Source organism: Coffea arabica, chromosome 11e, assembly GCF_036785885.1.
Source record: "Coffea arabica cultivar ET-39 chromosome 11e, Coffea Arabica ET-39 HiFi, whole genome shotgun sequence".
Taxonomy (NCBI): domain Eukaryota; kingdom Viridiplantae; phylum Streptophyta; class Magnoliopsida; order Gentianales; family Rubiaceae; genus Coffea; species Coffea arabica.
This window is the reverse complement of record NC_092331.1, coordinates 38513408-38525344: the sequence shown is the minus strand read 5'-3', so window position 1 is coordinate 38525344 and position 11937 is coordinate 38513408.

Here is an 11937-nt window from a genome sequence, read left to right as displayed (position 1 = left end):
GCTCTGTGTAGACACCAAATTTTTGGTGTAATTTCATTTACTGTTTATTTTTAGTTTTTTTATTTGTCGTGTTAGTTTTATTCGATTTTTAGTTTTTAGTTTATAGTTTTATTTTTATTTTTAAGTTTTTAGCATAGAATTTCTTGAAAAGAAAAAAAAGGGAAAAAAAAGAAAAGGAAAAATGAATGAAAAAGGAAAAAAGGAAAAGGGAAAAATAGCAATTTTGTTTTTGTTTATCTATTTTAGTCATTTCTACTTAATTTATCTTTTATTTTTGTTTGGTTTATTTAGGGAAAAGAAAAGAAAAAACAATGGAAAAGAAAAATGTGAAAAATTGAAAATGGCCACTTTTTTTAGTTATTTTAAATTGTGTTCAATTCTGTTATTTTGTTATTATTATTATTTATATTTTATTAATTTTTGTATTAATAGTTTAAAAAAAAAAAAAAAACACAGAAACGCGGCATGAAGCTGCGTTTTGTTGCAGCTTGCAAAAAAAGGTTGAGACGGCTCCTTTGGCTGCAAATATGGAAATATGCTGAGTTGTTTTAGGGTTGGAAAGTCCAGGTATAAAGGGAAAAGAGGGTAACAGCCGCAAGGGAGGAGGGGAGAAAGATTGAGAGGGTGACAACAGAAAACAGAGAAAGGCTTCGGGCAAGAGGGGGTTCTGACGGAGAGGAACCAGAAAAGAAAGGAAAACAGAGGGAAGTCCGAGAGTGGAGTGACAGGAGGGAAACAAAGGAAGAAATCAAATGACGAAGGGGCGGCTGGTTAGACTTTGTGGCTTACGAAAGCATTGAAGGCTGAAGAAAATCAAGCAAGGACGGGAGAAAAGGAGGAACTGATCGATTCAAAAGAAAACAAGGAGAAGGCTGAACATCCCCAGTAGATTTCCTCATCAGAAGCTGTTTCCCTATTGTCGTCGAACCCAGGATGAAGCTTCAACTCCAACGGCAGTGAATAGGTAACCTTCACCCTTTTGTTTGTCTATTGTCATTTCATATGAAATCTGAGTTCTTGCTCTGTTATGGGTCTTGCATCAATCGCATGCTGTTTGTGTTCTTTTAAGACATCTAAAAATTTGCATTTTAGCTAGAAATGAACGTCACTTAATTGTTCATGACCGGTCCCTTTTTGTTTCCCATTCCCTCCTCTCATTTATTCGGTTCAAAAGGCTTGCCCATCTTGTCCGTGAGTTGAAGAGCCAAGCAGATGCTTGATAATCTTGTTGGAAAGGCTATATCTTTGGTCCTTATTGATGTAATCTGGATTTGTTAGAGTTCTTGGTTTGCATGTCTAAGCTAACGTTTTATGATGATTCTGGAATCTAATGTAAGCTCACTGAATGGCTAATGAAGTTGTAAGATCACAGAGAATGGAGAAGAGTTTTGCTGCATTTTTGTTTGGGCTGTTATAAATTTTCTGCCGCCCCTTTGTGTTTTTAGCAGTCATCAACCTGAATTTTCTTATTTGATCTTGCAATGAGTGTCTTATTTGGCTTGGTTGATGATTTGGGGAATGTCTTATGATCATTTGATTCAAAAGTTGAGGTTTGGCTGGTAATGTTTCGGTAATGAAGCACAGCAAGTTGCAAAGAAAAATTTCTGCTGCACTTTTTCCATTCTTTTGTTGATTAGTTCCTTTTAATCCCTGACGGTTTGCTTAGATTCTTTGCTTTGGACCTGCAACAAAGTCTAGCTATTGTTTTAGTTGATAGTTGAGAGTTAAAATCCTGGTATTCAGTGAACCTGTTTGCATGAAATTTGTCTTGAATGAACAAAGAAAGTTGCAGCAGTTTTGTTCTTCAGATTTTTGCATATTTTTCCAGTATTTTTGCATAAGATCTTTCCAAATTTCTGGCCATTGGATTGTGATCATCATGTAGTTTCGTTGCTCAATTTAAGTTGAAGTCTAGATGAATAGTTCTGGATTAAATCTGGAATCTTTACTTGAAAGGAAAAGGCAGTAGTGTGCGCCTGTTCTTGATTGTCGAAGGTTTTGCTGCATTTTTTCTTTTTCTTTCTTTTGCTGTTAGTTTTTCTTTTGCTGGTCAGCTCCAATTTTGTTTGTTTCAATCCCACCATGAAGTTGTGGGTTTAGTTGATAATTTTGTTTCCATGGTAAACGGATAGAATTGCATCTGGACATTGCCGCAAGCTTGGGACAAAAAGTCAGTAGAATTCATTCCTTTTAGTTGCAGAATTTTAAGTTCTTTACGTATGCATGCATGAAATAAATTCTAAAATTGGACTTTAACCCCCCAAGTCTCTCCTTATTTCACTATGACCCAATCAATTAGAGAATTTCATCATTTTGGTCCTTGTTAATTTTAAATTGTGCCACTTCATTGTTTGTTTGTTTTAATTAATTACCATGCCTAGTTTAAATTGCACTTAAGTTATGACTTTAGGGACCTTATGACTAGGTGAGCCTTGTTTTGCCCATTTCTTTTAATTTTTCTTAAATAAAGTGGTGCCTTGACCTTTTTATTATTTTGGAGGGTAATTGAATAATTCCACTTCATTGGGGCGTCAATTCAAGGGAGGTACACTCTATCCCTCATTTGCACTACATTTAGCCTTACGTGCTCCTACGTGTTATGTGAATATGCATGCCTACTCCGCTTTCCTTACCTCCTTGCCTGCATTTGCTTGTTTTTACTTTTATTTAAGTTTTATGGGGTATGTGTACACCTCTTGGCTTGTAATAGATAGGGCTCGGAGAGCATCTGGTCCATTTCCCCTTCCCCTTTATGCTTTCATGGGGTATGTGTACACCTCTTGGCTTGTAATAGATAGGGCTCGGAGAGCATCTGGTCCATTCACCCTTTCCCTTTATGTTTTCATGGGGTATGTGTACACCTCTTGGCTTGTAATAGCTAGGGCTCGTAGAGCATCTGGTCCATTTCCCCTTCCCCTTGGTTGCTTGTTTTTGTTGCTACATGTTTAATTGCTTTAGTAGGCTCTTGCATCTAGTCGAGCATGCTAAGTGCTACGTGCTACGTGTTTACGAGCGTTTTGGCATGTCTACTTGCTTTCATAACCATGAATGAATGGAATGGATGAATGTACGTCACCACACTAGTCCAATGCTAGTTGTGGCTCATTAGGCCATCCCTTTTTGTTAGTGCATATTTGCATGTTCACTACATGTCATGCATTTTTCTTAGTTTTATCATTTGGCATGCTCCTCGAGCCCCTTTTCCCTCATTTTAGGATTCTTTGCATCTCATGCTAGTTAAGGTACATTTGCCTGAAGAGTCCCCTTAAATATGGGATATAGACGAGTGTGGCTTTTTCTAAGCCTTAGCACGCTTGTATTCCCTCTATCAAAGGGCAAATTGAGTCACGATTTAGGTCTCCCCGTACCCAATATGCATAAATTCCCTAAGCTCATGCATTCTCAATCCACTCTATCATTACACTTTCACTTTTGTCTCATTTGCACACATGCACCCTTTTATCACTTTCACTTGCACACGAACACTTTTTTATCTTCACTTGCACACGAACACTCTTATCTTCACTCGCACACGAGTACTTTCATCTTCATTTGCACACCGACACTTTCGCACTTTTCTTTAAATTGCATACATGCATTTTTTTGCCCACTTGCACTTGGAGTATATATATTTGCATTCAAAGACATTTGCACACCTCCACTTGTATCGTATTTTATCAATCTTCCCACTTCACACAAACTCACACTTTCACATGGCATGCATTCCACTCATTTTCACGTCATTTAGGTTTAGGTGTGACCTCTCCAAAAGGATCATTATTGGGCTTCACAACTAATGTGATTGGCACCACTCAACCTTTGAAGAGAAATTTCCCCCCATACCCCTAGGTCTAGGGTTTTGCATTCACATAGACATATCCAACACGCGATACATACCTTGGGTAGAAAAAATTAGGGAAAATTGGTTTAAGTCACGCAACTAGCCTTGGCTAGGTCGAAGGGGTGCCTTGGATTTTTATCCTTGCCTTCCCCTTCGTCAAATGTGACCCCCGATCCCTCTTTTGGTTACGTAGACCCAAAAGTTCTCAAAAAGGGTTTATTTACTTTTTTATTCAAAAACAAAAATCATTTTTGGGTGACTTGGTACACCCTAACTCTATACCAAGTGGCGACTCCATTTTTGATACAAAAAACCCTTTTGAACTTCACTTGGCCAAATCGTCGCATTATAAGTCCCATGGCCTTTTACTTTTCACATTGCACACCACACACCACACAATCCACTCACACCATCAAAAAGTGGGGCGCGACAGTTGGCGACTCCATTGGGGATTTCCTAAGTGGGTCCAAGCACTTTGACTTAACCATTTGTTTCCTTTTTATACCCTTTTTATGCATAGCATTTGGATATTAGGATTGTATTTTTCATTTTTAGGACCTTTTGTCTTATGTACGTAATCAAACCAATCCCTCGACTCACGAATGTATGTTTGAATGAATGTTTACTTGTTGTCTCGCGCTTGCATTGCATTTGGGTGGGGGGACATATCCTAGAGCCTCGCGTTGGTTCTTGATCCCTCCCCTCTAAACGAGCACTAGCATACGTGCATACGCTTTAATTTTTCACCCTCCTTTATTTTTCTTTTAGTGGCTTGTCACGCCACTCCACCCTATTAGGATTTTAGGCGACTCACTTGGACGTGTGACCGCGACACGACGTGTGCGTAGCACGATCCGAGGGGTCACTCAATCTTCCGCTTTAAGCTTTGGGTTGATAGCCTTTAGCTTTTAGTCGAAGATTGAGGATTTTTGATAGATTCACTCAGACATGTGGCCGTGACACGACGTGTGCGTAGCAATGTCTGGGGAATCGCTCGAGCCACCGACAAAGAACCTTGGGATTGATAACCCTTGGTTTCCAAGTCTGAAGGCTCGGGGACCTAAAACCTATCGAGTCTAGATGCATTAGTGAGCCAATACCTCATGCATCCATGATAGCTTGCCTAGGGTAGAGTCGGCCTTATCCTGAGCTAGGGACACTATTCACGAGGGGAGGGATCCAACCCCTTTCTCCCTTTTATTGCTTTATTTCTTTGTATTTATTTCGTTGCTGCAATGTGTTATGTGCATTTATCTGGCTGAGCTAACTTTTCTTGGTTTTGTGTCCCCATTGCATTCACAAACTTTAGCAAATAAGAGGTCTGGTACGACCTTCTTTTAGAACCCACCCTCGTGGATAGGTTATTGCATGTTTAAAGATTTTGGTATATTGCATTCATAGATTAGTAATTGCATATCATTCTAGGCCTACCTTGGCGTATGAAAGGTCCTTTTAGATCATGATTTCATAGATTAGTAATTGCATGTTTTACTGCTTTAATAAACTGGCATCACGCATAAACCCTAGAAAGGGAATGCCATTTAGGGGATCCCGCGTTAGGAATAAACCACCTTATGTCTCGGATACTTAATCCAATGAAACTTGCACGTTTATATTTCCTGTACCATCCAAAGGGGTAGTGCACAAGGTAAGGTAGGATCCGATCATTTTCATAGAGTGATCTTTGGAATATGAGCATCTAATAATCACTTTTTGGCCATTTTATCAAAACTTGGTAAAAATCCCTTGCGCGAAGGACATTAATTTGAAGAAATTCACAAATGATTCCTCCTATTGAGATGATAAATAAATTGAGGCCAAATTGTGATTTTAAAAGGCTCATAGACTGATTTTCTGAAACCACCAATAGCCGGACAATTCAACCAATCCATTTTGCCAATTCATTCAATAAATCATCAATTTGACCAATTTACCCTTTTTAGGGTCACCTGGTCGATTTTTGAATAAATCATCAATTCTTTTGACCAATTTACCCTTTTTAGGGTCATTCGGTCGATTTTGAATTACCATTTTTAGGGTCTTTTGACCGATTTACCCTTTTTAGGGTCATTCGGCCGATTTTTGAATAAATCCCTTATTCAATTTCATTCATTTGACCAATTTACCCATTTTTAGGGCAACCGAGCCGATTTTGAATAAATCAAGTTTCATTCAATCTATTTGATCAATTTACCCTTTTTAGGGTGATCTGATTAATTTTGGATAAATTTCATTCAATTCATTTGACCTGTTTCCCTTTTTAGGGTAATTCGGTCGATTTTAAATAAATTGTCAACCCATTTGCCCTATTAGGGTTTCATTGTCAAATTTCAAATTGGGAAATCTAGTCAATTTTGAAGAAAACCGTCCATTGCATCCAATCACTTGATCAATTAGGGTTTTGACCCGTAATTCACTGAGAAATTTTATCAACGAATTCCAATCTCTTTGATAGGAGTTCGTCAAGGTCAAACCCATGCGTTTTGCAAATCAAAGGTGATCAATCTATTCGGACGTTGTCCTCATTTTGACAAATCTCTCGTCACTCCAATGGCCAAATTTTTCAAATTATTTTTCACTCAATGAGTTGATCAGATCCGTCAGGTATGGTATAGTGCTTACCCTAGAGGATTGCATTTTCATGCTAGGCCTACCCTTGGCATAAAAGGGCTCCCCCATAGGACATGCATACCGATTTTGCAGTTTTGCCTACTAACTCGGGGTATTTTTCTTTTGTTTTCCCCTCCCCTGCATTCATAAAATGTTTCAATAAGGCGAAAACATTCTTCTATATCTGATGATAATTTTGGTCCAATAAAGTTTGAAGGTTACAAGTATTATTTGATTCTTGGGTAGATCTTGCCACGGGGACATGAAAGATCCATCTGAAGGCTCTAGGCCAAAATCTCTGAGACGCTTTATAATTGTTTTTCAAAGGAAAATTCTGTTTATTTGATGTGTTAATACATTTTTGCTCTAAAAGGAAGGGAGACAAAAAGAGTATATATGTGGGGCTCTTTAGAAGTTTTTTCTTCTCATTTGTATCATAATTGAACGAGAAATTTTGTTTCAAATTTTTTCAGCAACAAAAATTTTTGGACAATTATTGTTTTTTATATTCATGTACATTTCATTCTTTATTCTTACTCATTGGAGAGTTCATGATGAATTTTGAGAAATAAAACCAAATTGAGATTTTTTCCAACCTCAGTCTGAGGATTCACAAGTGTATACTCTCTAAAATCTTCATGCATACCAGGTTGGTGATCCGAGCTGTACAATAAAAGTGCTCAAAAATAAGAGAGGTCCTTCAAAAGGCCCAATGAGATACCTTTTCTCCTTCGCTGAACAATTCATGTTTTGCCACTTCTATTGACCCCATTGGGGCAACCTTTACTTGGAAAGATGTCCATAGTGTCTAATTAGACTCAAATCACATCTAAGTGAAAGCGAAAGGGTGCATTATTCTTATTTGTTTTGAAAATTTGGAATGATATTTCAAGCATTCGTTTCTCTACCTATACAGATTTTATCATTTGCTCTCCCATTTGAGCCTTTGGAAGGATAATTTCGTTTCAAATAAAGGCCTTAATGATCTCTACCCTACATTGGAAAACTTTCAAAAGGGAATGGGTTCTCAATGAGCATTGCATTACTTTGATTGTCATGAAGCGTAAGAATGATACTTTGGCCATCATTTCTATAACCTAAACACTGATCATCCCTTGCATCCTCATTTGAGCTAAAAATTGATGGTTCTTTTCGAGTGCACATATGATCGCACCCCACATTGGGGAAGGAGATTGAGGAATTTTGAAAAAGGGAAAAGAAAAGGGGAAAAGCAAAAATGCTAGAATAAGGAGGGGAAAAGCAAAAATGCTAAAATAGGAAGGGAACCGCAAATTGGGGAATTTGATTCCACTTGGGTTCCAATTTTGAAGGAAAAAAAAGAGTTTTGTCCGCGTGGATCGCCTATGTTTCACAAGCATGGATGAACAAGGGTCTTCCTCAAGCAGTTAATTCAGATACATGCCAGAAATTTCCTATTAATGAAAGTTTCCTTTCAGAGTTATTGTAAGGAACGGAATACAAGTCAGGCCATCTTCTTTTCCAATCAAACGTTCTATCCCTAGTTATCCTTTTTGAGCCTTCAGAATAAAATATTTCATTTGGCAACCCCTGAGAATCGCAAACCCTACACTGGGGCAAGTTTGAGTTGAAAAAGGAAAAGTTTCAAGAAGTGAAAAAGTGAAAAGCAACAAAATCAAAAACAAAAGAAGAAAAGAGAACCTCAGTTCAAAAATAAACTGGGGCAAATTTCAAAGAATGGCAAAAAGCCGAAAAGTCAAAAGAAGAAAGAAAATGAAAGTGAAAAGCCTCAGTTGAGCATAAACTGGGGCAAGCTTTGGTTTAACCCTAAAATAGGGTTGACGCAACAATGTGATCTCAGATTTTTCAAACCGCTTTTGAAATCCGCTTTCGAGCCTTAACTTTTCTAAGCACCCCACCTGACCCCATTACAAAAGCCAAAAGTCCTGACTTCTGTTCTTTGCAATGGCCTTGTCAAGAAAATTTCTGATGCCGGAAAATTTTAGCTGTATTTCTGAATTGCCTGGGTATGGGGTTGACGCTACTCATCATGCGAAAGTCCACCAAGTTGAGGGAAAGGGAAAAGAGGCGAAAAACAAAGCAAGAAAAGTAAATGCAAGAAAATGCAGAAAAATTCGACGCTGAAATCCCTGGTGAATGATGAAAAGAATACGAACAAATTCTGAGATCTTTGAGTTCAAAATAGGGGCAGTTTTTGGAAGATACGATCTTCAGTGCAATGTCCTTGGAAGTTTATTCTTTAGCTATCGTTTTCAAGCCAAATTACAAGCTAATAAAGTCCATCGTTGACTTATTCCTTCATGACAGTCCAAAGTGAGGATATGCTCATAAGAAGTCCATCAATCATTCGTGATCATAAGGGTATAACCAGTTTTTTACATGTTTAGCTATCATTTCTACCCGAAATTTTGCAAGCCTGTGAAGCTTATACGTTGACTAAGTTTTCTTAAGACATGAGGGTGACAAACTCTTTGCTTTCACTAAGATATGGTATTGAAGGGATTACATACCATCTGTACACATGAATAAGACAAATCTTGACCTTCCATTTCCTCTAGCCATTTCCAAATCAGAAATAACACCCCACTCGATTGGCCCTGAAAGTTGAGCCAACAAGAAATGGTGACCCGCTACTCTGGGCACCGATGCTAAAAGTGAGGAAGAAATCTTTTGTGATTTGGCATTATTTTGAGAAATTCATCATGAAATTTTCTATATGGTTTAAGCAAGATATTCCATTTTCTTCACACTATAGGAAACACAGTTTCTTACAGTGTTCGAATAAATGGAAAGTCATCCAAACCAATTTTTGCAATCAAATGGGCCCATACTGGGGCAAAATTTTTATTTGCAAGATTTCACAAAATAAGCCCACACTGGGGCAAATTTTTATAGTCCATTTGAGGATTTCGTCAAAGACTCAAGCAAGACTTTCAAATCAATCATGCTGTCCTTTTCATGAAAATTCGAATGCATGTAAGCCCCCTGTGCAGGTATTCATAGTTGAAATTGACGAAGGAGCATCCGGTGATGTGGAAGGCCGATGCCAAAGAAAGAGAAGAAAGAAGGGAAAAGGGCCCTACACTGAGGACAAATTATTTTTGGGAAAAAGATTCTCTCGAAAAATCAGAAAGGTCAAAAATCAAAAACTCAAGTTTAATTTCTTGCTTCTTGACAAATCAAATTCAATTTCTTGTTCACAAAAAGCACGTTGGGCCTGGACTTCGTGCCGCCAACTTCATTAGATCCCGTTGGGCCTGGATTTCGTGCCGCCAACATCATCACGTTGGGCCTGGATTTCGTGCCGCCAACATCATCACGTTGGGCCTGGACTTCGTGCCGCCAACTTCACTAGATCCCGTTGGGCCTGGATTTTGTGCCGCCAACTTCACAAGATCACGTTGGGCCTGGATTTCGTGCCGCCAACCTCACAAGATCACGTTGGGCCTGGACTTCGTGCCGCCAACCTCGCAAATGTCACGTTGGGCCTGGATCTTGTGCCGCCAACTTCATAAAAGTCATGTTGGGATTGGTTTTAATTCAACCACCGTTAGCATCGAGTCTATCTCACTAACGCGTGCGTTTCTATTCCACCGTTAGCATCGAGTCTATCTCACTAACGTGTGCGTTTCTATTCCACCGTTAGCATCGAGTCTATCTCACTAACGCGTGCGTTTCTATTCCACCGTTAGCATCGAGTCTATCTCACTAACGTGTGCGTTTCTATTCCACCGTTAGCATCGAGTCTATCTCACTAACGTGTGCGTTTTCACCCTACCACCGTTAGCATCGAGTCTATCTCACTAACGTGTGCGTTTCTATTCCACCGTTAGCATCGAGTCAATCTCACTAACGTGTGCGTTTTCACCGTACCACCGTTAGCATCGAGTCTATCTCACTAACGTGTGCGTTTCTATTCCACCGTTAGCATCGAGTCTATCTCACTAACGTGTGCGTTTTCACCCTACCACCGTTAGCATCGAGTCTATCTCACTAACGTGTGCGTTTCTATTCCACCGTTAGCATCGAGTCAATCTCACTAACGTGTGCGTTTTCACCCTACCACCGTTAGCATCGAGTCTATCTCACTAACGTGTGCGTTTCTATTCCACCGTTAGCATCGAGTCTATCTCACTAACGTGTGCGTTTTCACCCTACCACCGTTAGCATCGAGTCTATCTCACTAACGCGTGCGTTTCTATTCCACCGTTAGCATCGAGTCTATCTCACTAACGTGTGCGTTTCTATTCCACCGTTAGCATCGAGTCAATCTCACTAACGTGTGCGTTTTCACCCTACCACCGTTAGCATCGAGTCTATCTCACTAACGTGTGCGTTTCTATTCCACCGTTAGCATCGAGTCTATCTCACTAACGTGCGCGTTTTCATTCTACCGCCGTTAGCATCGAGTCTATCTCACTAACGTGCGCGTTTTCATTCTACCGCCGTTAGCATCGAGTCTATCTCACTAACATGCGTGTTTCATTTCTACCGCCGTTAGCATCGAGTCAATCTCACTAACGTGCGCGTTTTCATTCTACCGCCGTTAGCATCGAGTTTATCTCACTAACGTGCGCGTTTTCATTCTACCGCCGTTAGCATCGAGTCTATCTCACGCGTTTTCATTCTACCGCCGTTAGCATCGAGTCTATCTCACTAACATGCGTGTTTCATTTCTACCGCCGTTAGCATCGAGACTATCTCACTAACGTGCGTGTTTCATTCTACCGCCGTTAGCATCGAGTCTATCTCACTAACGTGCGTGTTTCATTTCTACCGCCGTTAGCATCGAGTCTATCTCACTAACGTGCGTGTTTCATTTCTACCGCCGTTAGCATCGAGTCTATCTCACTAACGTGCGTGTTTCATTCTACCGCCGTTAGCATCGAGTCTATCTCACTAACGTGCGTGTTTCATTCTACCGCCGTTAGCATCGAGTCTATCTCACTAACGTGCGTGTTTCATTTCTACCGCCGTTAGCATCGAGTCTATCTCACTAACGTGCGTGTTTCATTCTACCGCCGTTAGCATCGAGTCTATCTCACTAACGTGCGCGTTTTCATCCTACCGCCGTTAGCATCGAGCCTATCTCACTAATGTGCGTGTTTTCATCCCACCAACACTCCATCTCACTTCAATTCATCTAATTTTACATTTCTGTCCGGGTCTATCCCGTGGGTCTATCCCAAATTTAAATTTCTGTTCGGGTCTATCCCATTTTTACATTCATGTTCGGGTCAGTCCCGTTTTTAGAATTCTTGTTCGTTGGAATCATTTTGCAGCCGAATAATGCAGGTAAGTATTTGGTGTCTACTTCTTTGTCTCAAGTTTTTTCAAAACTCAGACAAAGAGGGGCAAACTGTAGACACCAAATTTTTGGTGTAATTTCATTTACTGTTTATTTTTAGTTTTTTTATTTGTCGTGTTAGTTTTATTCGATTTTTAGTTTTTAGTTTATAGTTTTATTTTTATTTTTAAGTTTTTAG